Source organism: Pseudopodoces humilis, chromosome 3, assembly GCF_049639895.1.
Source record: "Pseudopodoces humilis isolate 2021_Gansu_Grassland_sample_001 chromosome 3, ASM4963989v1, whole genome shotgun sequence".
NCBI classification, from domain to species: Eukaryota; Metazoa; Chordata; class Aves; order Passeriformes; family Paridae; genus Pseudopodoces; species Pseudopodoces humilis.
The window spans coordinates 77,763,265-77,789,733 of record NC_142202.1 but is presented as its reverse complement, the minus strand read 5'-3'; the positions used below and the strand labels follow the sequence as shown (position 1 = coordinate 77,789,733).

Sequence of the window (26,469 nt, the reverse complement as noted above, 5' to 3'; positions counted from 1 at the left end):
AAACTGCTTCTGTTTAGCACGTTTCTTCAGATAGAATAGTATTTATTTTTTTTCTAATTCAAGACAGCTTTATTTGCTTTTATTTCTAGCATAATGTTTACTATTCCAATCAGAACATTCTGTAATCTCATCTAAATGTTTTATTATTAATTGCTGCACCCCACACCCCACCCTTAATAACTATCCTCGGGAGAGGTAAACATTTCAACACAACTTACTCTAGTTAAAGCCATGAATATGCATTATTTATTTATTTAGGTAAACAGTAATTAAGAAAAATCACCAAACCGCCTTCTCTTTGAAATGAGCTCTACTTTACCAGCCTTGCTGTGGGAATTGCAAGTCCTTCAAACACATCTATTACTTTGTCCTCCTCCACCATGATTTACATTGATGGGCCTCAGACCACACTACAGCTGCCAGAAAAGCAGTCGGTCCCTATGCTGAGGCTGAGTGATAGGTCCAAAGCATCCAGCAAAGATAAACAAGAGGCACCAAGATGTCAGCAGAGAAGAAAGCTGCAGGATGAGGAAATGAATGTTGCTATCTATCACTCAATATGATGATTTTAAAGTTTTTTTGCAGGAAGACAACCACTACTAACATGACCCCCTTCTGCCCTCTCCATACAGATGGAGGGCTATGTTCTGGCAAACAGAGGGGCAAACTAAAGCCTCTCCATGCTAAGCTGGGGAGCAGCCAGCCCCAAACCAAGGTTGTTTTTGTGCCAGAACAGTCAGATATGTGCTGCATACATACATACATACATACATACATATACATGTATCTATATATATGTGATTTATGCATTGGGTAATAAGCAGCTAAGTGACTCCACTCAATTCCCTTGGTTTTCTTTCTCAGTGTTAAATTAACTCAAATATTACAACATCCCATCCTGACTTACATTTCCACCAACTTTCACCACAAGCCGTGACAGAATATGGCAGCACCAGAGGCAATGAAGCCACTAACAGGACACTCAATTTTTTAAACCAAACAAGTCAGACACACCAAGATAGTCCTGACATGGTTGATCATTGAGCCTAAGGATTGCACCAGCTATACAAGAGAGGAATCAAAATGCATCCCAAAGAAAAAGGGATTTTCACAGATCTAAAATTGTTAGGTAAATAGATAAAATTGTGGCTGGGGCTTTGTTTCAGCTTTCAAAGCTGATTTCCGGGCACCGTTCAGAGAAATGCTTTGCATTTCCATTTCTGACTCACCCGCTTTAACAAGCGCACTCGCTGGAATTACTAAGCATGGGATTTCATCAAAACATTTCACTTTCTGAATCAAAGTACTTTTCAATTTTACTGATCTGAACTTATCTATAAAATTTACCATGGTAACAACACTGGCGATATGCAGGTATGAGTGCACAATGCAAGTGTCAGAGGACCCTTCTCCCACCAGGCATCCCACAAAGGTACAGGAATGCCTCCCAAATTCTGCCCGATCACTCCAAGCATGCAGACACCAGTCTCTCACATCCCCATCACAAAGTGATACACGCTCCCAGAGACACATTTAAACATCAGGTATGAATGAAAAGCATTCCTGAAAAGAATTGGTTATGAAACCGAAAATCGGAGATCGCCGCAGCACTGTGCCCAAGTTGAGTCATCAGTTCCCTTTACAGCCTAATAATTGACACTGCCTTGATCAGAATGACTGATCCAAATGTTGCTTTGTGTTTGTGTGTTTTCATTGGTTTCTTTTTAATTAAAAAAAAAAAAAAAAAAAGAGATTTCTTATGTAAACATGCCGTCTGTCATCTTGCAGGAGTGTTTGTATTCTTCAGATCATGGGAAACATCTGTCAAAACCAGATTTCACTCTCCTCAATCAACTCGATACAGTCTTAATCAGACTGTACTACAAAGAAACGAAAAACTGGTCTTGTTACAGAAAAAACACGCTGCCAACTCTCAGTGGAGGTGCTGATTTTATTTCACTTTCTTGGGATTAAGTGCTGCAAAAATTATTAAAAGAGTTCCCTCCTTCCCCTGCGGGATCTCTCCCCCAAAGGAAATCCTGGGAATTTACATGCTGCTTTTCTCCTCTTTGTGCGTGTTTCCAAAATTAACTACCTTCCAGCAAGAGAGAGATGGGAGAAGAATCAAGGTATAGTGAAACTTCAGAGCACGCTGATTTCCCACCTTTTGACATGGGTACTTGGATAAGGGAGGGATTCCCCTTCTGATGCTTGCAACAAATAAACACTCCCACGCATTTGCATCCCACAAGGTCACACCTCCCCAAAATGATTCATTAGGTATTTTCACATCTTCTACATAGGGAAAGATCGAGTGAGGTTGCAACTGCCTCTAGCGGTGTTTTCTGAAGAAAAGGTGACACAAAACTGGGTGGTTGCTACTACCAGGATAAGGGCGATGTTAGACTGCCATATTGTGAGTCTTCTGCCAGGGAATCTGCCCTGGAATAGCAAAATTATTATGACAAAAGAAAAAAGAAGCCAATTAGAGAGACAATGTGAGATTATAACGGAAAGAGCAGGCTACTCCATTAGCAAGCAAATGAAGAGGAGATGACTGTGGCAGGAGGACCAGGATCAATGGGTACCAGCCAGGTGTCTGAGTTGGGGCTGTATGCAGAGCTCTGTTAAACGCACCAATAATTTATACAATAAGGGGACAGTACTGGAAACATTCAACAGTATATATGGACTTAATTAGACATACGCCCCTGGAGGGGTGAGAAATTAATGGCCATGTCTGTATTAGCTTTTACCCTTAGACCTAAATGACTCCACTGGAACTATGCTGCTGATACAGTGCCCAATTTTTGTATTTTATCTGGCAGTAACTCCAGCCTGCTGCTGCAGACTGAGCACCCACCAGCAGCTGGAGTGCATCCCCAGCACTGCTGGAGGCACAACTCTCAGCACGTATCAGTAATCCCTGGACTACACATCATGCCACTAATTTTTAAATACAAGCCATGAGATAGGAGGAGAACCTTGGTATGCTTTGGAGAAGACAGAGGAGGACCCATCTAAACTCTGGGTACTGAGAGTAATACAACAGCAGACTTTAAAACAAGAAGACAGACTAAATCCAAAGCTGTGAAGGAGAAGAAAAGATAAAACACATGGCATAAAAAGGGAAAAGGAAACGATCTACTGGCTGAAGATGATGTTAGATTGTTATATTCCTAACTGTCGTGGATAGTTGGACATGAAACCAATACCACACATATCTGCAAAAATTGTACTCTTTTCAATGGAGTGGAATTGGGTTTAAATGAAAGTCTTGCTTTAAAAAAATCCTCAGGCAAGTAATTTCTTTGAAGTAAGAAATTACTGCATAGCTACACTTACCAAACAAACCTGTGACAATACTAAACAAGACTAAATCTCAACTGTGTTTGAGAAATAATGTCCAGAAGCATATAAATACAGCTCTGCTCAGCACAGAATCCAATGAGTATCATCAACCTTGCAACATCTTATATTTTTCTAAGCAACTTATATTGACTTCAGTTATTTTAGAGAGAAATGGACTGCCACATTCCCCAAATGTAGGTGAAACATTATTTTGGCCAGGTTTGAGATGAGACTGGATTTACCACTGGTTTCATCTGCCTGACCTAAGATAACACATGTTTTCAACTGTGACTTTCATAAACTCTTTAAAGTTTCATTTTACTATTCTAAGTTCCAAGGGTGACAATACGAAGACAGAGGAAGCAAAAAAAAACTAGATAGGAATGAAAAGCACTTTGGACTGTCAAGCCAGCAAGTGTAAGAATTGTATTTGGCTTTGTGAGAGCATTGCCAATACTAACAAGCCATGTGCTGTCTGCTGCTGCATATCAGCAGGTCATGCACAAGCTTACATTAATACCTTGATGCATGCAAAGTGGACAAATTCTGAAGAGCCCTCGGTATTTGCTTTCAAGTTAATTTTGTTAACTCTTGAATGTCCTGATTAAAAAAAAATAAAGGCATGGGAAACAAAGCAAAACAGAGCTTATCACCTCATAAAGTTAACCAAAACAGAAAAGGTTGCATTTCAAATGCCTATCTAGTTCTCCCTGACAGCTCAACTCAAACTGAAAACTTAGGCATGACATGAATTTCTTCTTCAGTTTCATGTCACCTGAAAATGGAAGTTTAATATCAGTATTTTCACCAGCCCAGTTAACAATCACCCAAAGCAGTAGTAAGAACCAGCAATCATTAGCCCACAAGCAAAGCCAATCCATAACCAGAAAAAAAATTATTTTATTTTTTTTTTCAATCTCTCTTCTCTGCTCTTAAAGTGAGACTGCAGCAGTTTCAGGGACATCCTGCATGATCCATCCTCACTGATTGTTCCCATAAGAAAGCTTAACTTTCTCAGACGAAAAGAACCTCTCTATAGTTCTTGTGGCTTTTGGAGATAGAGGTCCTTTTTGTTTTAACTTGTACGATGAAACCTACCTGTTCTGCCATTATTATCTTGTTTTATTACTCCCCATAGTCCTGGCATTTGCTTAAAATGATGTAAAAAGTAGGCAGTTGCACAGAGAATGATTAGTACAGCATGTGCTGTAGTAAGCAATATTATGTATTTTATTGCTTATGAAGTCAGAGTACTGGAACCAGCCAAATCTGTTACTTTGGTCTGAAAGTACATCCTTCCTTTCTTCCTTGCAAGAGTAATTAATAACTGGGAGAAATAATGGAGAAAATAAGTATGGTGTTAGATAAGTAGTTAAGTTAAATAAGTACTCCTAATTACACAGCCTTATGTTTGGACCAAGGATTGATGTTCGGGATGTCTCTCTACAAGTGAGTAACAAAGTTTTCACCTCATATGTGTCACAAGGACGCTTGCCACACTGTCTGTTGTGCCATCATCCCAAATTGCTCACTACCTGCGCTAGTGTCCTCATCCCACTGAAAAGTCTGTACTTTTCCCTAAAGCTCTGCAAGTGAAAAATTAAATCTAATGCTTTCCCATTTGTTCAGAGTAGCTGATGAAAAGCTCATTAATGAATTCTTGGGCAAAAAGGCTCTCTACAATTGCAGCACACAGTCATAAAGCCAACGCATGATGGCCAGCAAATGTTTCTGTGTAGCAAGTGGCTTTACACAGCTTCCTACTTGGTAAATAGTGAGAGGAAATACTGGATAAATACTTTTTTTCCCTTATTTATTTATTCACTGGGTGAGGCAAGATAAAAGCACTGAACTGACTTCAGGCCTCGTCCTCTGTGAATGACTTGGCCTACAATGTTATGGGGCTTTTAATCTCTCGTACCTCATGGATCCTATTATCATCACCATCATAATGAAACCAGACATCGCTTACTTCCCATTCCCCCAGCCCAGCCTGACTCTGGCCAGGCACACAGAAATGAGAGCATCACTCACACAGAGCTCACTGAAGGAGGCCACCCATCATTTCACCTGCTTGGCTTCACCTCCCCATGCCAAATGGTGCCACCTTAAGCTGCTCCCACCAGTGGGCAGGTCAAGCAGCAGCATAACCTAAACCATAAGGATCAGAAGACATTCAGCTCACCTTATTCACAGGAAAGGCAGAAAACAATCCCCAGGTGTTTCTGTAATTCCTGTTGCTCTCAGCACAATTAGATTTTATTGAACTGTAATCCTAGATAAGTGCATTGAATCTTACAGCTGAAGTCAATTACACTGCGTTAAATAGCCTTCCTGATTTGCAAGACGAAGATCACTTCTGTATAAAACTAAATTAGCTCAATAACTCATTATTTGTAACTTGGGTGAGGGGTTGAAACAGCAATGGACAACTAAGCAGTTGCTGCGTTTTCAGGCACTAGTCTTTTAGAGCTGCAGGCAGACTGAATTCCCAGTTTCACCAGTTGGGAAAATGGACAAGCACTGCTGGAAAAGAGAGGATGTCTAGTGTCAACAGCACTGCATCTTAAACCATCTGTGTTTTCTCATGCAAGGGACTCTGAGCTGACCAGCCTTGGAAGGAATGAGACACTGCATTTCATGTACTGAGAAGTCCTCACACTTAAAAATTTAACTACCAGCCCAAAGGAGACAAAAGGGCACATCAAAAAGCATGTGACATGTTATTTCTGATTCCTTACTCAGAATTAGCATCAGCACTGAGTGAGAGTATATAAAAACCCCTTAAATGAATTTTTCCTTATCAGTGATTGAGTGGAGGAGCAGAGGGGCTGAAGGCCAGTGGTGGTGATGGGCTATGTGGGCATCTGTAGCAGCCACACTGTGCCAGCACACACCTCAGCAGGAGTCTGTGAGCGTGATGTTCCACTGCCTCGCACCACCGTTCCTCAGCTGCTAGCACCACTTTTGGTACCCCTCCAACCAGCCTCAAGCACTCTTTGCTTTCTTCCTTACAAACAACCATATTTACAGGTTAGGAGATCTCCACGTAAGCTGGGAGATGACAGAAGCTGTGTTTCTGATCTCATTGGGTTGTGCCGGGTGCATGTACTGAGCAGACAGGAGTGATTCGAAGCCATAAGCAGACAGACTGAGAGGAGAAAGGTGAGAGACAGGGAATATTCCAAATGCCTGCTGCTGTACTGGGGCAGCCAAATTCCACAAAAAAATAGGCCTGAAAGACTTGGAATGAAAAAAATCAACCATTTTGAGATCTGGAAATAATTTCCTTTACTCTTTAACACAGAAATACAAGCAGCATGGGTGACCATCCCCTGTGAGGAAGCACACCCCTTTTGCTCTGGTCTCCAGGATGGCTCTTCCCATCGCAACATCCATGTCTTTCAGCAATACTAGCAGGCTTTGCCCCCACAGTGAATGCAAGGAAGATGGCCTCCACTGCACAAATGAGGAAGTCAGTCATGGGGCAGATGAAGGAGGTTGCCTGAGCACACACAGGAAACCTGTGACTGAGGCAGGGAACTGAATCCAGACCATGAGTTCCAGTTGGGCGACCAGTCCAAGCTGGGTGGCTGACAGATCACCTCTTCTTCTGGGGCTTTGAAATTTAAGTTTGGCTTTATAATGAACTTTTTTTTTCATTTGTCTAGTCACTACAATTCATTACACTCACACTTCTGCTTTGTGAAAGCTTTAAATCCTACTTCTTTTCTGTTTTGGCTTAAAAAAACCAACACAACTGAACATCAAACAGAATTTACCCTTCACACTTTGGTCTCCTTCCCTATCAACATCATCATCTCCCTAGTGCTCAGTTCTAAGCATCCTCTCCCTAGTGTTCAGTGTTGTGTCCTTTGTGCACCCTGTGCTCATGAGTGTGGCTTCATCAAACCCACCAGCAATATTTAGAAGGAGATGTCTTATTCCTAGCTCCACAGAGTTACAGTAACTGCTTATACCAATAGCAGCACTGAGGAAGTGGAGCAGATCTGGTAGGAAAACCAGAGAAAAGAGATGCACAAAAAAGGTAAGTTCCAAAGTGAATATTCTCACACTGCTATGCATCATGTAGACATGAGCAATCATCTGAAGAACAGCTACCAGTAAGCCTAGGATGTTTTACTGGCTTGGCTAATGAATCATGGGGAAAATGTGAGCCATGTGCTCACTTCCAGGGTAGTCGTCACTGCGGGTGAAAACAATGTCTCTTTCACTATCATCATGACCTGTGGTTTAATTGATATTTCTAATTTTTTTAAGATCTTTCTGCATAAAGCACATAATATGCACTTCTAAGACAAAATTCTTTGGTACTATACTATTTGCAAGGAGGTGCAACGAGTCAAACCACTATTTCATTAAATAATTCACACTGGCTGAATCCCTCACAGAATGTCTCAAGATCTTGAAAAGGAAAAAATAACTAATTTCCACATGTGTAATAACTCACAGAGTGAGAAAGAAAAAGACTTCACATTTTTGTGAGAAAATGCTGCAAAACCACAAACTTTTAAAAGTGCCCAATATGCTATTTTCAGCTTATCTGGATGCAGCCCAAGCTATCAACAGCTAACCAAGGTGCATCAGAAGACTGTAATCATTCCACTCCCACCACAGGCTTTGTGTGCCCACTGTGCATTCAAGGCTGTCAAGCCCTACAAAATAACATAGGACTTTTATGCTTAAAGCAGCCAAGCAGCTGCAAAAATAACTCTGTAAAAATATTGAATACTTGGTCCCACTCAGCAGCTGGAAAAACAATTACCGACTGAAAAATTCAGTGTTTGATATTACTTAATAGTTGGGGAAAAAATATTTGTGAATCATAATTAACGTTTATTTAACTATTTAAAAGCATGCATCTACTGTTTGAGGCTTCACAGAGAGCAAATATGTGGCCTTCTGGCACCATTAAACAGACTAATACAGTTAAACTGGAAGGACATGAGGCAGCAAACCACACTGAACAGTCAATCCTTCAAGGAACTGGTGTAACTGAGATTGCCTCAGTAGCATGCACGCTGCAACACCGGGTTTGAATCAAATCAGTAGCAACTACCCTGGTTGGTGTAAATTAAATGAATGCATAGCTCTAGCTCCTGGTGCCAGAGCAATGCAAACATCATGACATAAACTGGATGAAAATCCATTATGAACAGCGACTGAGAAACTTCCCCTTGAAACAGACTCAGGGGTTTAAGGGCAACTCTGCGGTGCCATCAACCCAGGGCCAAGTGACAGCAGGACTTCCTGCAAACAAGCACAGCAGAAACCTCTGAGAAAGGACCAGGAGTCCTCATCCAGCCCCCAGAGGAGCCAGAGTCCTGCTTCCCATGCTGAAAGTGTGGCCAACAGGACTGAGACAGAAATCACCCATCTTTACTCTGCACTGCGGTGAAGCCACACCTCAAATCCTGAGTTCAGGTTTGGGCCCCTCACTATGAGGACATTGAGGTGCTGGAGCATGTCCAGAGAAGGGCAATGAAACTGGTGAGAGGTCTGGGACACAAGTCTGATGAGGAACAGCTGAGGGAGCTGGGTTTGTTTAGCATGGCAAAAAAAGAAATTCAGGGAGGGCCTTACCACTTTCTACAACTGCCTGAAAGGAGGCTGTGGCCAGGTGGGGGCTGGCCTCTTCTCCCAAGTGTCAAGATCAGAGGAAGCAGCCTCAAGTTGCTCCAGGAGAGACTTATATTGGACATTGGGAAAAATTTCTTTACGGAAAGGATTGTCAAGCATTGAACAGGCTGCCCAGGGAAGTGGTTGGGTCCCCATCCCTGAAGGTATTTAAAAGCTGTGTAGATGTGGCACTTAAGGACATGGCTTAATGGTGGACTTGCCAGTGCTGGGTTAGCAGTTGGATTTGATGATCTTGAATGTACTTTTCAACCTAAACAACTTTGCTTGTATGATTCTTAATGATTTTATGGTTCCATGAAAGCAGTGGTGGCTTAGGTCAGGGTTTAAGTTCCAGAAGCAGACGAACCATTTACAGGCTGCTGAAAACAAACATTAGGCCTTGCTTTAAATTTCTAATTGGTAAACTGTTTGATTTCAGACTTTTCAAAGTCCTAGTTTGCCCCAAACAATTCCCTCACTTGTTCTCTGCACGTTTGCCATAGCTGAAATGTCCCATCACTGACAGTAACCAGTCCTTTTTTCCTCTCATTCAACTTCACCCATGCAGAATTGGGCTGAGTGCCTCATGGGTCCAGCAGGCACAGAGAAAGAAGGAAACAGCAGTTACTGTATCTGGCACATAACTGCAGGCAGAGCTGAGCCAAAGATTCCTGTCCAGCACAACCTCACCTAGAGAGTGACCCAGGTGTGTCAGTTGATTGTACAGAGTAAAGATTCACAAAACGGAAATCTATGGCAAAAAACTGACTCGACCACTGTGTTTGAAGGACTTTACAACAGGATTAAGATTTTAAAAAATACACATTTTATACCTAGTATATGTACAGCAAATGTCACCTGTGGGGAGTATTCAGCAAGGTGCTGAGGAATGTGAGCATCCCCTATAATAAACATACTTAACTAAGTGATTTGAACTCTAAGTCACCAACTCTCCCACCACTGCTCTCTTAAGCAACCATGTTATCAGAGGCCATTTCAAGGGAAATGCACTTATGTCATAAATACTTCTCATATCATACTTCTCATAACCTGCAGCACCAGGAAAATGAAGGCAATATAAAAAGAAATAAAAGTTACAAAATTTTAGGTCACAAACATTCCTGAATGGATTATGCTTTCAAAATGAAATGTATCAATATCATAATAAGGGTTTTTGGTGTACATCTCAAAGTTTTCTAGGATGATATTAATTCTAAATGCAAACACATTCTCAACACTATATAAAATGCAATTGGCTTGTAACCTGAAATAGGGGCCTTTTCACTGTGACTCACTCATCACTAGGGTGATCTCAAAAACCATTGTGGGTCCCTTTCAACTCAGGATATTCTGTGATTCCATGATCACTGAAACAGACACAGCTGACCAAATTCACCCCCATCCACAGCCTACTGAGGTTCCTTAGCTTTTCCCCCTGCATGGCCAAAGGGACAAAGCAGTGCTCTTTTTGGATAAGACAGGACAACTATTCATGGATCATTTCACACTGAGTTAGGCAGATCACAGTTTATGAAAACCTCCACAAAGCATTTGATCTAGCAGGGCTACACCACCATAGGTAAACTTCTGAAGAGCAGGCTGGAATGAACACTCAAAAAATATGTATGTCACAGAGTTAATGACAAAATAGATCATTGTGTACTTGGCCAAATTTCTTTCTAGGCTTCTATATAGCTGCCTGTTCTCAGAAGTGTTTAGGTACTATGTTGGGAAGTTCTAGAGCAAGACAGCAAGAAGCCTTGAAAGGGCTTTAGCTTTATGCTATGCACAGATATGGGGGTGCTCCAGCTCCCACATTCACTACTAGTGTCTTACTAGATGTTAGGATAAAACTGTGAAATTAATAGAAACAACCAAAATATCTTGAAATCACCCCAAAACTGGAGAAATCATTTGATGATGCTTTTGTAAAAACACTTACTTACAACGCAGTCCTGGAAGTGATTTCCAAGCAAGCCAACTGCTGCTCTAGATGGTTTACTGGATGGTGTGGCTCAGCTCTTTCATACAGGCAGCACTTACAGTTGTATCTAGATAGGAAATATAACCAAAATTCTTTAGGAGCAAATACACAAATAAAGTCATCTTTCTCTTTAAAACTATGACCAGGTTAAAACCAGCTTTAGCAGGTCTCAATAGTTCTTGTGCCAAGCTTCACTTGTGCCTGCTTACAGGAACAAGCCCCAGGGTGCAGCCAAAGCCACCCTACGGTGTATAAGCCAAGAGTGACTGTGCCTGAGAAAAAAACCCTCTCATTGAGCACATCGAAGTGGCAAACAAACGTGCCCAGCTGTTTTTCTCATCTAGTTCTACTTAAAACTTTTGCAGTAAATGCAGGATGAATTAATGCCAAAAAAATGTAGGTGATTTCAGTAAGGCCAGGAATTCCAGGCACCAACTTCTATTTTCTCTCTCTTGAGTGGGTGTTCACTTGTAAATTGTAGACATGTTAGCAATTCAACGACTGAGCCAATTAACATTCGACTTAACAGTCATTGTTAGATTGGAAGGTTATTACTGCTTGTTCTGCTAAAGTGACAGGTTAAAATACGTTTGTATCTGAAAAGTTGTTTTCTACAATACATATTCCCTGTCTTTTCACACCAAATAATTTTCTTCCATCATGTCAACTCCTATTGCATGAACCATCACTGCCAGCTCCACCACAGCAGCTGGGATAGGCAAGGAGAAACAGCAAGGGGACAGGTGAGGAGGAGAGAGCACTCAGTCACCACCATTTCTGTTTGGGCTGCCATATTAACTTTTTTCCAGGTGTTTTACATGATTGATTTGAGACTTCTCAGCAAAAGAGCATACTTGCATTTGCAGGATGTCCTGCTTTTAAAGCAACCAAGCAAAGGCAAAACCCAACAGCAAAGAGAGGGCTCTACCTCACCAGGTCATGAGCCTGAGAAAGTTGCTTGCTATCAGGCACTGCTTGGGGCACAGAATGGAAAGTTATGATTTCCGAGCCTTGCAGGTGATTATTATTAATGGAAAAAACAAGTTTGCAAGGTTGAGTTGACATACCACCACATGTTGAATTTTGCAGACTCAGATCCATTTTGTACTAGTAAACTAGTTTGCATCCTTCCCTCTGTGCTTTTTTTTTTCTTTTTTTTTTTTTAGGGTAGTTCACAAGCTGCTGACAGCTCACACTGTACTAGGAGCTGTTCACACTGCACAAAGTGTTTACCATTCACAAGTGATGCTAAAAATTAATTTACAGTACTGCTACAGCAAGCTTTGACAAATTGTCATGTGTTGACACAGTCATAAGTTGTTGGTTAAAAAAAGTAACACTTCCCTCTTCTGCCACTTCATGTTTGAGACCAGAGATGGGCACATTATGCAAAGTTTGAGGGTTTGTAAGCTTCACAAATGTTTGGGCTTCACAAAACAAGCTTGGTTGTGAAAGTTTTATCTCTTACAGTTAGGCATGTGTTTATTGCCAAAAAGAGTCTAGTAAGAAAAAAAATACTTTCCCAAGATCTGTGTGTTGTGCAAAACTAGAAGAAAAGGCTGTAAAATAAATAACCTTGCAGGATACTTGTTCTAGATAAGATCACAGCAGTGACAAATAGCCTGTATCAACTCCTTAGAGCTGCAGACACCACCCTCCTGCTGTAGAAAGGAAGGAAAAAAATACAGCTACAACTAAGGGTTTTAATTGTTCTCAGCTGTCACATGATGTTATCTTAAGCAAACGCATTTATTTCTCGATTCTCATATGTAGCTCTATATGGAAAAGAAAGAATTCCAGCAGTGGCATTCATCAGACAAGGTCCAAATTGATTTCTGTGTACTCAAGATAGTAAGAGTTAGTCACCACTCATGCCCACCAGTGGCAGCTCTAAAATTTTTACTCCGTCTCTTCTTCCTCAGGGCAGGACAAATAATCTATCTAGTTTACACTCTGGAATCAGTAATGGACACAAAGTTGTTGCCAGCAGATCATTTCAGCAGTATTTCAGTGGTGATGCAAACTTGAAACATTAACCTCAAACTAGCCTAAATTGAGGGAGAGAAACAAAGCCAAGCAAAATGAGCACCCACAGCACCTGCCAAAGGGGTTCATGAGGAGCTCTTAAAAGGCACTGCTTCACGTTGTGCATCAGTGACCTGGACATCCAGTGCTTCAGTAGCTTTCTCTAAGATCACCAAATCTCAGAGCACAGACCACACAAGAGTACAGAGTAAATTCATTCAGGAAATTAGCTTGGCAGGAATTAGTTTTCTCTTTTTTCCCCCCTTAACACTTGCACAAAGTAGAGATGCTTGGAGTGGTTCAAAGTCCTGAGAAGGGCCAACATTTTACCTTTGTAGAACTGCCCTTTGCATCAGTGCAAGAATCACCCACCTAATTCCTCTACAAAATCACATGTTACTTCAACCAAAAAGAGCTCCTGCAAAACATTTAAGGAGGGATGAAATTTCATACAGACTCTTCACTTGCTCCCACTTCACACACCCTGTATAGAATTTCTTGACCATCTGAGATGTTACTCTGATAGACGACATACTCTCAGACAGATCTAAGGAGAGCAATGGACATTTACATTGTTATAGTTGGGACGGACATTGCCTTGTGCTGTTGACTGAAAGGAAATCATCCATGCTTAATCAGTGTAGATCGCTGTATATTCAGAAAAGCACTATAGTGGCAACTCCTACCTTCTTCCCCTAAATAACAAAAATTTATAAATCTTTACAGTGCATCACATTTAATGCATTATTTCACTGGATTCAGCCCAAGAGTCAACAGGGTTGAAGTAAAGATGATTAAACTATTAAGTCAAAAACTTCAGCTGACGAGTTACCTAGAAGGTAAAAACAATTCTTCTCCACCTCGAAAGAAAACTAATAAATCTTAATTTTTACTCTAAGTTATCTCAACTGCCAAAATATGATTTCCCCTGTACCTTTTTAATTTGCTGTATAGAAGGCAACCAACAACTTAAATTCCCTGGGTTTTTACTTTGGGATGGAAAAAGCCCAAGACATCCAAGCCACTAATCTAATTAAGAATACTGTGAGGGCAAAGGTGGGACCAGGGTTTTTCTGAAGCATTTTTTGTTTGGTTTTGTTTGTTTGTGAGTATGAAGAAACCACCCCTAAGCAGAAGAGCTGTTCTTGACAAGTCCCTTGCGTGAGTTTGACTTGCTCTACCCAACACAGGGCCAGTGCAGGAAGGTTCAGCTCTGGGGAAACGCAGACCCAGGACCTCCTGTGGCCTCTCTGCATCACACCTCAGTGCTCTGCCCTCCAGTTTCACCATGGGGAGGATGGCAGTCTTGGCTGATCCTGCAGCCACACTCCCTTCAAAACTGCTATGTGCAGGGCATCAGAAGAAAGCCATAAAGATGACAATCATCCCAGCAAGCCATCACCAAGATTTCAAAGGCAAAAGAGAACATATGAAAGTGTCCTGCTCCTTGATGATACATGCACAGAAGTGAAGGGGTAAATTAATATATTGAATATATATACCAAATATGCAGTGGAAGTCACTGCTTGTATGGGATGCAGACTGTGAAACAAACTCCCCTGGCTAGAAATTAAAAAGAAAAGTAGGATTTAAGCTTCCTTATTCCATGGGAACCCCTTTTCCAAGAAGTGAGACAGGACACTAGCCCAAAGGCAAGTGACACCAGTGACTGCCCACACCATGGGCAATCTTCCTGTCTCTGTTCCATGCCTATCTTCACTTTGCTGCCAAGGTCACCACGTCACCTCTGTTACACAGACCGCTGCAGCCCATGAGCAGCAGGGAAGCAGCTTAACTGGCCAACCTGGCAGGACCTCCTATGAGCATTTGGGGGTGGGAGGAAACCTCCCAGCTCTCCCCTTGTGTGTGTGTGGGCACTTTAAAAGTGCTTCCAGTTCTTAAAACATTAAGAGATGCTCAAATTGCCTTGAACTAAGAGGATTTCAGTACTGGAATACTGGAGGTCTTTAAAAGATATGTAGATACGGTGCTTAGGGACATGGATTTGGGGTAGACTTGGCAGTCCTGAGTTAAGGCTGGACTCGATGATTTTCCAAGTCTAAAGAGACTGTTTCTTTCCTGACTCTCTATCCCCAGTGCAGGAGGGAGCAAAGGGAAGCAGTGTCTCTGCAAGCATGAAACAGTGGAGAAAAAGCATTAGATCTTTGTCTTCACCTGGAGCACACCTTGCACTTCCAGCCCTTTCAAGCAGAGGAAACTTGGTGGCCCTGTGGAGAGTGTAATGACTTGAAAGCCAGCATCTGTGCTGTGCAAAGATCCCTCAGGAGACAGATTAGGAACTGCCTGCCCCTCCCAAACAAGCCTACTTACACACATGTGCATGGGCACTCCTCTCCCCTGCCTTTTTTTTTTTTTTTAAACTGTGTACACTAGTGTTGTGGTTTTAATATTTTTTATATTTTTCACTACTTTCTTAGCATGACATCCATTGCATGGTATGTAACAATCAATGCCAACATTTATCTATAGCACAGCAATATGTAAGTCACTGAAACAGGACTTTCTTCTTCCCCAGCTTCTCATAGCCAGTTTTGCTATGTAAATCCATCTGACTTCTTTCTTGATTATGATCTATTCAGATCAAACCTTTACTAAAACCAGAAGCATTCTGTTTTTAACAAATACATGCCCATACTCCCAAATCAAATCTCTACTTCTAGGTGAGACAATGTCATCCAACTTTTACTGTAGTGTACTACTTCTAAGCATGTGAACTTAAAATTCAGTTAAATGGCAATGTACAGCTAAAGGGCTCTGAAGGTTTATCTATCACATGGCAAAAATCATTCTTTGTACACCATCTGTGTAAATATCCATAGGATTCTCTGGATATTTTTGAGCCACCTCAGGCCAGAAAGGTTACTAGGTAATGAAGAAAATCATGTCAAGTTTATGAGCAAAATGGCTTAAATTGAGCCACGTTGGCTAATAGAGTCTGAAATCCTCCTCTATATATTCCAAACAGCAGTATCTCATCTGTGCAACCTGGTTACACATCAGGAGAAGGAGACAGCTGAAAACCTTGATTGACCTTTTGATCCACAATGATTTCCACAGGAAAAATCACTACAGGAAAGGTAGAAGTCAAAGTAGTTAACTAGTAGTGTACACTCCACCTTTAATACCTGCTGATAGTGACAACACAATGAAAAGATGAACATATTCCCATGTCTTCTGAGGCAATTATTCTTTATGGGGTATTCAAGGAGCCACAACCCTATCTATATACACTTTGCAACTTCACCCAAAATTACAAAAGCATCCCAGTTTCAGGAGTTGCTGGGCTGCAGTGAAGACATGTTCAAGGTTCTGTCTGCTCAGCAATGTGGACACCAACACTGGTAATGTAAACATTGCAGAGGCACGTGGATATATGCAAAAATTTCATTCGGCACATAGAAAAGCAAAACTAAGACAGAAGAATCCTAAATTAATCCAGTTCCTGTCTTCCCACTGACTTCCCTCACCATTGGAAAGACTTTGGTTTGGATTGTAGTCAAGTCTGGTTTACAGTGCCCAACTTTGTGTGTCATAAAAAAACACCGACCCTGCTGGAACGCCTTACTCATTACGCAGCCCTGCAAAAATTATTAGCTACGATACGAGGCATTTCCCTTTGGGGACCAGAAAGGGTGAAGAAAGGGGATGAAGGGTGACAGCTTGTGGTTTCTAATGCAGCAGCAAAAAAAAATTAAATAAGCAAGAGGAATACAGGATATAATGTGTTTACATTTGTCAAAACAAGTTTCCTGGAGACATGGAGGGTCCACGCTGCTGAGCTGTCACTTCTACTTGAAACTGCTGCCTCATGCTATCGAGAGGTCAGTCACTGACCTACTTTCTGATAGGACTGAATTAATTTGCTACTTCTGTACACAAACCTTTTTTTTTTTTTTTTAAAGGAATACTTAACAAACCCAGAAAAAGCTGCCTTTTATCCAACTTGGAGCTTCAACTGGTGCTGTGCAAGGCTATTACATACCCTGGCATGGGGCCCGGTGTGCTTGGGCTGCTTATTCTTTTGGAAAAATCTGTACAGAGTATTTTTAATGAGTTGACGCTGCAAATAACATCTTTCCTTTTTGAACTCCTACACTACACTAATACCAGCGATTTAACCCACTACACACAATAAGGGAGGCCAGCACTCAAATAGGCTGTGCTTTGTCTGGGCTGCTCCTGAAATAGATGCCTACCACTACAGGATTAGTTCCCCAAATAGACAGATGCATGGCACAGTACACTTACAGGATTAAAACATAAAGTTATTAATAGAAAACAAAATGAGTAGGTTAAACTTATGAACTAAACACCTACCAATCCAATCATTCCCTGCACAGAGCCAGCTAACCAGTGCTCACCAGGAGATGCTGGTATGCAAGGAGCCCTTGAACTAAAAAGCATTCTTCCCAGAAAGTGAAGGGGCAGAAGTAGTAGCAGAAGACTTGCCACTTACTTCCCCTCTTTGCTTAATGGCTACCTGCATGCACAAAATGTCACTACCCAAACTCCTTCACTAAAATAAATCCATGGTGAAGGGTTTCACAGATCTTTCAAATACCTGGACCTGGAAATACTACAGGTCAGCTCTCAAAATCATCCTTAACAATGCCATCCACTGAAAGCTTCATTGCTTGGGTGGACTCCTCTTCCCAGGTCTCTTGTGGGTAGCAGCACTGCTGTTTGGAAGCAGGTCAGCTATGTACTAAGCTGTGAAAGCAGGGCCGTTCTGCATTAAGGCTCTGGACTAACATTTGGAAGACAAGTCCTCTTCAGCAGCTTGGTCTCATACGCTCACCTCACCCTCCATCTGCTGAGAAGATAAGGATCTTCTCCAAGTGCTTGGCTTGCTTAGTACCAAAACATCGTGGGTGAGACTCACACTTTCCTTTGCATTTCCCCAGGGTCCAATCTAATAATAGAGGAGGTAAGTACTGACTACCGTAATACAAGACGACTATCAGTATCACAACAGATTTATGATCACTTGAGTTCCTGGACTTGATTAGGTTCATGTTGCCAAAGATAACTATGCCAAACCTAGCACTTGCAACTGCAAATTCATTCCTGTCAACCTTTTTAGCTTTCATCTGTGCATATTTACAAGCCCTGAATCTGAAGTTCAAATAAATCCAGCAATTCACTCAAACCCACCAGGATTTGAAAACATTAGGGAAGTGTCAAGATGTCATTGAGCTTGTTCTGCAGAAAAGAGTGCTTTATAGTTTCAGAAAGAAATAGACAAGGGAGCTATTTAACGAGATGGTGGCATATTGAAACATGGATAGATAAGTAATTAATAGCTACCTTCTCTAAGTGAAAACTTTTCTGAGTGAAAAATCAGCTTATGTGAAAAACTACAAGTCAACTGCTGCCATTTTTGGATGGATAAGAACTGTCATGCATGTTAGCATCTCCATTACCATGAAGGATTTTACTCCTTTAAGCAATTCACAAAGACTTTCACATAGAACAGCATGTGGGAAGCAAGGAACTAACAGAAGGAGACACCAAAGAAATGTTGATATTCGCAACTAGAATTCTAATGAAAAATGTTATCGGGAATACATGAAAACAGGAGAGAACTTCTGTCATGAGACGCTGAAGCTTTAGTCCCTTAGGATCAAGAGTAACTACACAGTTGGATAGGTGCTATCATTAGTGTACAAAATATTGGCCAAATAATCTCTTTATGCTGGTAGCTCAAAATATTTTATTATTTCAAAAGTCCAATATTCAAGCATCAGATCACTTAGTAAAGAACTCTCTAAACAATGATGTGCAGCTTTCTTTAGCAAATTTCTATACAGCTTCAAGTGGAACATATGGCATCTTAAAGTAAACAAAACAGGAGAGGGGAAAAATAGTCATGCTTCAAGAAATAAGAAGTATAAACCTATTAATTAAGCATTTAATTCCTTTTATCCCTCATGTCTATCTTCACAGGCTCTCTCGGCAATCAACCAATTTTGGGATTCACTGCTGTCATGCCAATCGTGGCAGTACTTCAGCTAAAAAGGCACTGTCAAACATAATGAAGTTTCCCTTCAGCTTGTTCCCACACCGGTGCTGTGTACAGCACACACGCTGCCTGGCAAGGGGGGCTGGGGGTAAGCTTTGATCTGCCCTACTTCCAAGACCTGTCCTAGGTGGCAGTGGCACAACTCAATGACACCAATGGTCGAGACTATGCGCTATAGAAACCCAACCACACCCTCCTATACAACACACAAATAGCACCAGTGGTGCATTTTTGTCCAGCTTAGTGGTGGACTTGGCAATGCTGGGTTAAAAGTTGGACTCAATGATCTTAAGGGTCTTTTCCAATCTCGACAGTTCTGACTCTTTCCCAACCTGCACGTGCCTGGGACTGAGGACTATAAACATGAAAAAATTTCCTGGAATTTCACTATTACAGCTTAACCTCTCACTTGAATCCATGGACATCATCCCCTCTTCTTCATCCAGTGATGCTGTACACAGAGCACAAGGAAGAGAATACGGCAGAGAGATTCCCTGTTGTGAAGGAGAATATAAAGCTCTCCGTTTCTAACAGTGCTTTCACAGTAGTCCTGTGTTCCTGTGGGAACTGGTGCTGGCAGAGATCAAATTGTAGGTCACGGCTTATAAGGCTTTGAAATATATAAGGATAGTCACTGACAATGATGCTCTGCTGACTTGGGCCAAAAAGGCACTACTGATGTCCTGACTAAACTGCATTTAAAACACACTTTTGCCTGCCTCACCTGAATTATCCCTGCTTTCTGTCCCTAATATGCTCAGGCCTGGCAGCTGATGGTCCCAAGCAGCTTGTGGCAGTGGCCATCTGAAGCCAGTGATCCAGGCTACTGGCTCCTGGGGCAGGGACTGTCACCCTGCTGTCACCCAGCACACAGTGCAGCAGGGCTCTGACCCACTCAGCCTCTGGGCATCACTGCAACATAAATGAGGATAACCTAAATGCCAACGAAGTGCAGATACTCAGCCCTGCAACAACAGCATGCTTTACAGCAGACACCTGGTATACCACAGCTTGAAATAGAAATTTCTGTGACAAAAGCTTCACAATGTGAAAGTCTGTATTAAAAAACTAGCAAGCTGCCCAGTTTGGCATCTTGTATTCCAACCCTCGTGAGAAGTCCAAATAACTCAAATACAAATCTGTAATATTGCTCTTTGAGTAACAGCTATTTAAAACCGATTTTGGCAGACACCAAGAGTCGTAAGCAGGATACCAGCTGTATGGCTCCTCGAGTCCTTCTCCTGCATCCATCCAGCCAGCAGCAGTGACAGAACACCCTCCTGCTCTGCTATGGAGGCTCTGACACCTTCACCTTCCTTCCAGCCCAAGTGTGTTGGGCTCCTGCAGCAGAGAGCTTGTTTTCGCTGCTCCAAGAGGAGTGAATATTCAAAGAGGAATATCACTAGTAAAAATCAGAATCTTCCAAGTTTCAAAAGTTCCCTTTCCACAAAACAAGCCTTAAAAAGAGAATAGACAATGAGCTGCACAACATTTTTACAGGCACTCATTTGAGATGAATGTAATTAATTCACTTGACCACTTCACATTTCCTAAGATATAGCAATAAGCCTTACAAAAGCTTTAACAGTCATGCACAATCATGTGTCATTTTTGCTTTATGTATAAAAGTGCCTAGCACAGTTCATCATTTATCAGCAAAAATTAACATCCCTACACAAATACATGGACTGTGATATCAGTTTACAGATACATGAACATCAAACACTTGCTGATGCTGAAGCACTTCCCTTCCCCTCTTTACCCTTCCTAGCAGCCTCCTCTGAAATATCTCAGTGTTCACCAGCTTTCCAACCACCAGCCATCCTAGAAGTGTGGCTGGCACACAACTTGGCATTTAACAGTTTCCCTTGCCTGGATCTCCAGGCTATACAAACCTCCCATCCCAGACTCCTATCTGGGACTTCATGATGGGAGGGTAAGATTATGCTTTGTGACCCCAAGTGTGAGCACAACTTACACTGCATTAAACTAAACATAACAAAATATAAGTAAAAATAAGGAAAGGTCTACAATAAGTAAATCCCACTTTTTCAATGCACACCACAGGAACACACCTATCCACAAAAGGGATTAGGTACTATGTCCTTGTTAGATGGAGGGAGGCGGAGAGGCCAAGCCAGAAACCCTGGCAAGTAAAAGCAGAATTATTCAACATAGTGATAGCTCTGCAGAAGGAAGGAATTTTTTTGCACGACTACAGCAAGACCTGTAGGGACAGGGGGAAGCAGAGAGGGTGGGAAGGATGATGTTCAAACAGCAGTGCTGGCAGAGCATGAGGTCAGTCAAAGGAGGTCATGTCATTCCAGCAGAAAACCCTTCTGGAATTATCCTACTGGGCAAGAATGATTGTACTCACAGAAAGACTGCAACGTGCAGTCTTGGCCAAACTAAGTAACCCAGGGCTCCAGCTATGGAAAAACAAATCCCAGGAAGCAAGGCCATTCCCAACAAACTGGACACAGACAGACTGCAGCTGCTGAAACACATAACTGGAGTGACATAATATTAGAACATATTTTTATGCTTACTAAGACAACAACAAACCCAAGCCTGAAGCTGTATTTTGGGCACACTAGCTTAAACTATCTTTAGACAGGAAAAGTGTGTGTGTGTACAGATGTTCCAGCAGGCACGGAGACCAGAGAGCTGGAAAAAGCACTCGCTCGCTTCCGAACCTTATAAAAATCGTCTGTTGCAAATAAGGGTGAGGATAAATACACCAGGCAATGCTGAAACAAAATCAAAACAAAAAGCAGGCAAGAAGCCAGTAGCTGGTCAGGGATTGGTGAGGTATAGTGGCTCCATGCCTTCTCCAGCTTTACTTCTCCCAACAGATGTCTCCAGGTGTTATCCCCTCCTGCAGTCCCTCTGTTATGCCTTACTCCTCCTTCATCCAGCTTTCTATCTCACTTTCACAGCTGCTCTTTTGGAAGCACGATTGAAGCTATAAATTCATGTCTACACATCTGTAATAAAAATAATTTTTTTAAACGCTATTCTTCTCCCCTATTGATGGTGACACAAATGATACAGAATTGCTGGCAATTTAGGGGTCTCACTGCAACTTTAATCACTGATCAAGACAGAGAGCAATACTCTGTCTCACAAGGAAAACAGGAATAATGAAACTTTACATATATATATATATATATATCTATATCTTGGAATTATTTCTATTTGTGAAGAACTGAAAGATACAAGAAGTGGCCTCAACGCTCTTTTTCCATGGAACAGCTATTATTTTTTAAGTAAAACATCATTATCACCTTGTTCCAGAAAACACATCTACATGCCTCTTCCTTTGCCCTCCTTGGGGCCACAACTGAAACAAGCAATGCTTTCAGCATCTCTAAAGTGACTCACGTGAGCCAACAGTACAAAAGACTCTGGTCACCTCATAAGCTTCAAATCTTTCTTAATCTTCAGCCTGTGGCAAAGCAGAAACTCCAAAGTTTGTGTTTTGGGCATGATACAGAAGTGACCATTCCTGCAAACAGTGCTTGTACAAGAAAACGGATATGCACAGAGGCACATCTCCTTTGGGTTCAATTTGCCTTTACGGCAAATAAATCAGCCATGGGCAAGCACTGGGTTAATACTGGCAGTGAAAATTCCAGACATGAGGCCCTAGGAGAAAAAACATACCTTTGGGTGATGGAGACTGGCCATCACTGGAACCAAATAAAGAAACACAAAATTGCACTGACAGGAGCAAAAAGAGATTGCTAAGAGACTGATTTAAAAAGCCAACATCTAAAGCAGGCAAGTTTGATAAATAGGGACAGTGCTTGTGGAAGAAGCTGATATGTCATTTTTATAACAAGGGCAGGGGAGTAGGAGCAGAGCTCAGCACTGGACCTGGAAGAGTCTGGTCCACCCCAGTGACTGCCTCTGCCTCCAGGAGAGGCTGGGAGCTCTCCTAAGCTCCTTGGCGCTATGTGTGACCAGCACAACAGGGCTCTGCTTGGGATGGGTGTGCCATGCCACTGCTACTACAGTGTGACAACACCTTCTCAATCTAAGGGGGTGCCTGTGATTCTAGTGCTGCAGTGGTATTTGCTGCAATTTTTATTAAGGTTTTCACAGTTAGCCAAGCCACTATTGTTTTTATTGAAATTCACACATGCACACAGTACTTAAGAGAAAGAAGGGGGGTGAAAATAGAAGCTGAATTGAAAGTTCAGCTTCTTTCAACTTAATTTGTTAGTAGGTTCATCATCATTTTTTGACAGAATAATCCTTCCACGGTGAATTATTTTCACTGGAAAAAAAGAGAAGACCAACAAATTGCTGGATAAAATTTGTGCTTTAAATAATAAAGCAATTAATGGCATTTTATCAAGAATACATTCTTCTCTCCAGAAATAAAGTCCCTATTTCATCTCATCTAAATTGCTTGGTCAGCTTCAAATAAGCGCAATATAAATCTCCTTCCCATACTGCTGCTGTTATCTATGATAAAGGGAAGAGACAGAAGGTAATCCTGTGTTCTGTATTCACTGACACATCATTTTCATGCTACACTACACTGTAATTTATTTCTAATGGGATAAACCTCTTGTAGTCTTCCTGCATTGTTCAGCCACACACGCATCCCCAACTGGTACCAAGATTGTAGGACTGGCAGGTGCAACACACAAGGACCCTTGCTTGGTGGATTTAGGATGTCTGCTGCACATTTCAGCAAAGCTACAGCTGTGAAAATAAACAGAGAGACTGTATAATTAAGGTACGCTTTTATTCCTTCCCACCCACTGCCTTCTGCAAGCAAAGCAGTCAAAGAGTATGGCACTTTTCAGTACTTCTTGTAATTCCCAGCCAAACTTTTCATTTCTTATCTAATTGGTTTGAGATGATGCAAAAAGACATGTGGAGCTGTAAGAGATTAAAGGGCATGGAAACCAGATGGAAACGAAAGTCTTTACGATCTTTATGGCCACAGCACAGGTATAGTTTCATACAAAGGAAAATATCTTTGAAGCTCTTTCTCCTGTCCTCATCAAGAATACAAGAAGTTAACCAATGTATGAAAATCAAGGCGGGGCCATGAACAGCAGCATTTTTGTTTACAATATTTTCATAGCATTTTGCAGAATAAAACCTATGGCTCAAGGCTTATAAAAACTTTCTTCAAATTAAAAGTTTGAACTGAAAATCCAGTTACTCCTGATGCAATCCTGAAATGGATAGGTGTGAACAGAAGGCTACTTACGATATTCCAGCAGAAATCAATGTATTTTAGAGAACATCCCCATGAATTTGTATAACACTTTTCTCTGTCAAAATGTGCAAGACCACCACAGATATTTAAGCTTCTACCAATTAATGAACACTATTATCAAGCACTTTGACTTAAAGAGACAAGAATCTCAGTTTTACCGAGCCTTTTCACCCACCTCTCCAGCTCTGCTGATTGCTACACTCACATACAGAAGACATTTTACAAAGTAAAATATTGTCTAATTAGCTAGCTGGCTACTTCTGCAGCCTAATCACTCCAGCCATTTACAAAAGGATTAATTCCATCTGATTCAGATGCAAGGTAGAAACTTGCAGCTGTGACAGTCAGCTCTCCAGATTCCCTTTACCGTCACTGCAAAGTGACAGGCCCTTCCAGGGCACATGTCACACCACTGCAGGAGCCCATCTTTGAGGTGGTGAATGAACCTCTTGCTGCCTAGGGAAAGGACTAAGAGCTCCACTGTGGCCACCTGGACATGGACAAACTCCAGCTCAAAGGCACCTGGCAGCAGGAGAGGTGTGTCTGGTCTCCTGGGCAAAGGTCACTCACAGCAGCGTTTCAGCTGCTCTGCCATCTCCAGCTGGACTAGGCTCCTCAGTGCACTGGAGCCCCTGGGAAAGATGGTGAAAGCAACAGCCAGGCTGCAGAGAACAGGCAGGAGAAATACAATGCCAGGCACCAACAGCAGGGCTGCAGCTGCTTTACATTGCTTCTTGCTGCAGATTATGAATGTTTGCTCTGGTTTACCAACAATTCATGCTTCAAAAATCTGATAAAATACCCCAAAGGCTAATTTCTCCTGAACTCCATCCCTGCTGCCACAATCAGTTTGTATTATGACTTTGTTCTGGGGACGTATCTGCAACTACTTATGTGAGGGGCCCAAATGACTTGATCCAGCCCAGCCTAGGCAGGCAGTGCTGCTCATGTCCACACTGAGTCATGGGAGAAGGGAAGCGGTCCCAACAAGGCTGTCTACTACTTTAGCAGGGATTCCAGCTGAGATCCTGCGAGTGAAGGTCCCTGCAGAAACCACTGAGCAGCCTTCCCAGATGCTCCTGGGGCTCCACAGAGCACTGGCCAAGGAAGCCCTTGGGCAATCAGATCTGCTCCCACAGCAAGGCCCAAGCTCTGGCAACAGGCCTCTGCTGCATCCCAACATACCTACAGGGTTTGCTGCCAGTATTTTGATATATCAGTCTGCTGTTGTCAAAATTTCACATACAGCAGATCCTGTGTTCATTTAGGTTCTACTCATCTGAAACTCCCTCTTAAAAGCAATCCAGATGAGCTCCTTGGTATGGACAGTGGCCGCCCTTACTGTCTGCAGCCTCACGTAGCAGACTGTTTTCAAAAGGGAGCAGAATAATTTTAGATAGACTGCCTTTCACTGTAGTTGGAAAGGTGAACCTTGATCATGCTCCCAAGGTCATACCCTGCTTTCTGAGCATCCCTGGAGAGGGATGACAGCATAACTCACACCACCAGCTCAGGAAAGCACTGTGGGTGTCTTTACTGAGCTGCTTGTGTTGCCTACCAGCTCTCAAAGGCAAAATCACAGCTTAGCTCTCCCTGGCAAATAGGTGACTTTGTTCTTTGTCACCTGGCTACAGACACAAAAAGATGGTATCATGTGAAGTGTGCAGGTGTGTCTGCACCTATTGTCATGGCTCACCCTGCTGCTGCAGCAAGTGCCAGTTGCATAAAACAGGGTAGGCTGAAAGCAAACCCTCTAAAGAGATGCTTGGTCCCAGATTTGTAGTGCCCAGGAGCCACAGCTCTCCTACAAGCCTACAGGGGAAGAATCAAAAGGGCTAAACCTGGCTAGATACCACCTCGTCATGGTAAATGGTAATAAATGCCTTTGAGGCATGTGCAAGTAAAAAAACAAGCTTAAATCTGGGAGAAAGACATTGGGATTCTCATTCCAATTGGTCTGGGTACTAGAACAATCTCCCTAGGCACAGGGCTAGGGATCTTCTCGCCTCAACCTTTCAAAGCTAGGCTGAATGAGAAATAGTAAGAGTTTGGCTGGAAAAGCACGAGCAGATGACAGAATTAGTCTTTACTGCCTTAAATTTTTAACTCTCTGAAAAATCAGCTCTTACCCAGTAGGCAGGTGACACCACCACTTGGAATAATCATTTGATGGCTGTCCCCCAG

At 42.1% G+C, this 26,469-nt stretch overlaps 1 protein-coding gene across 3 annotated transcripts in view; it reads right to left on the bottom strand.

Moving 5' to 3' along the window:
• Window positions 1-26,469, bottom strand: part of BACH2 (BACH transcriptional regulator 2) — a 182,351-nt gene that overhangs the window by 86,708 nt on the left and 69,174 nt on the right. The window contains exon 3 of one of the 3 annotated variants that reach the window (XM_005518210.3): window positions 10,934-11,042. The exons of 1 other annotated variant lie outside the window; for it this stretch is intronic. The gene's annotated coding sequence lies outside the window, so the exon portion shown is untranslated. The remainder of the gene's footprint in view (window positions 1-10,933; window positions 11,043-26,469) is intronic. One more of the 3 variants, XM_014263728.2, reaches the window with a different exon arrangement.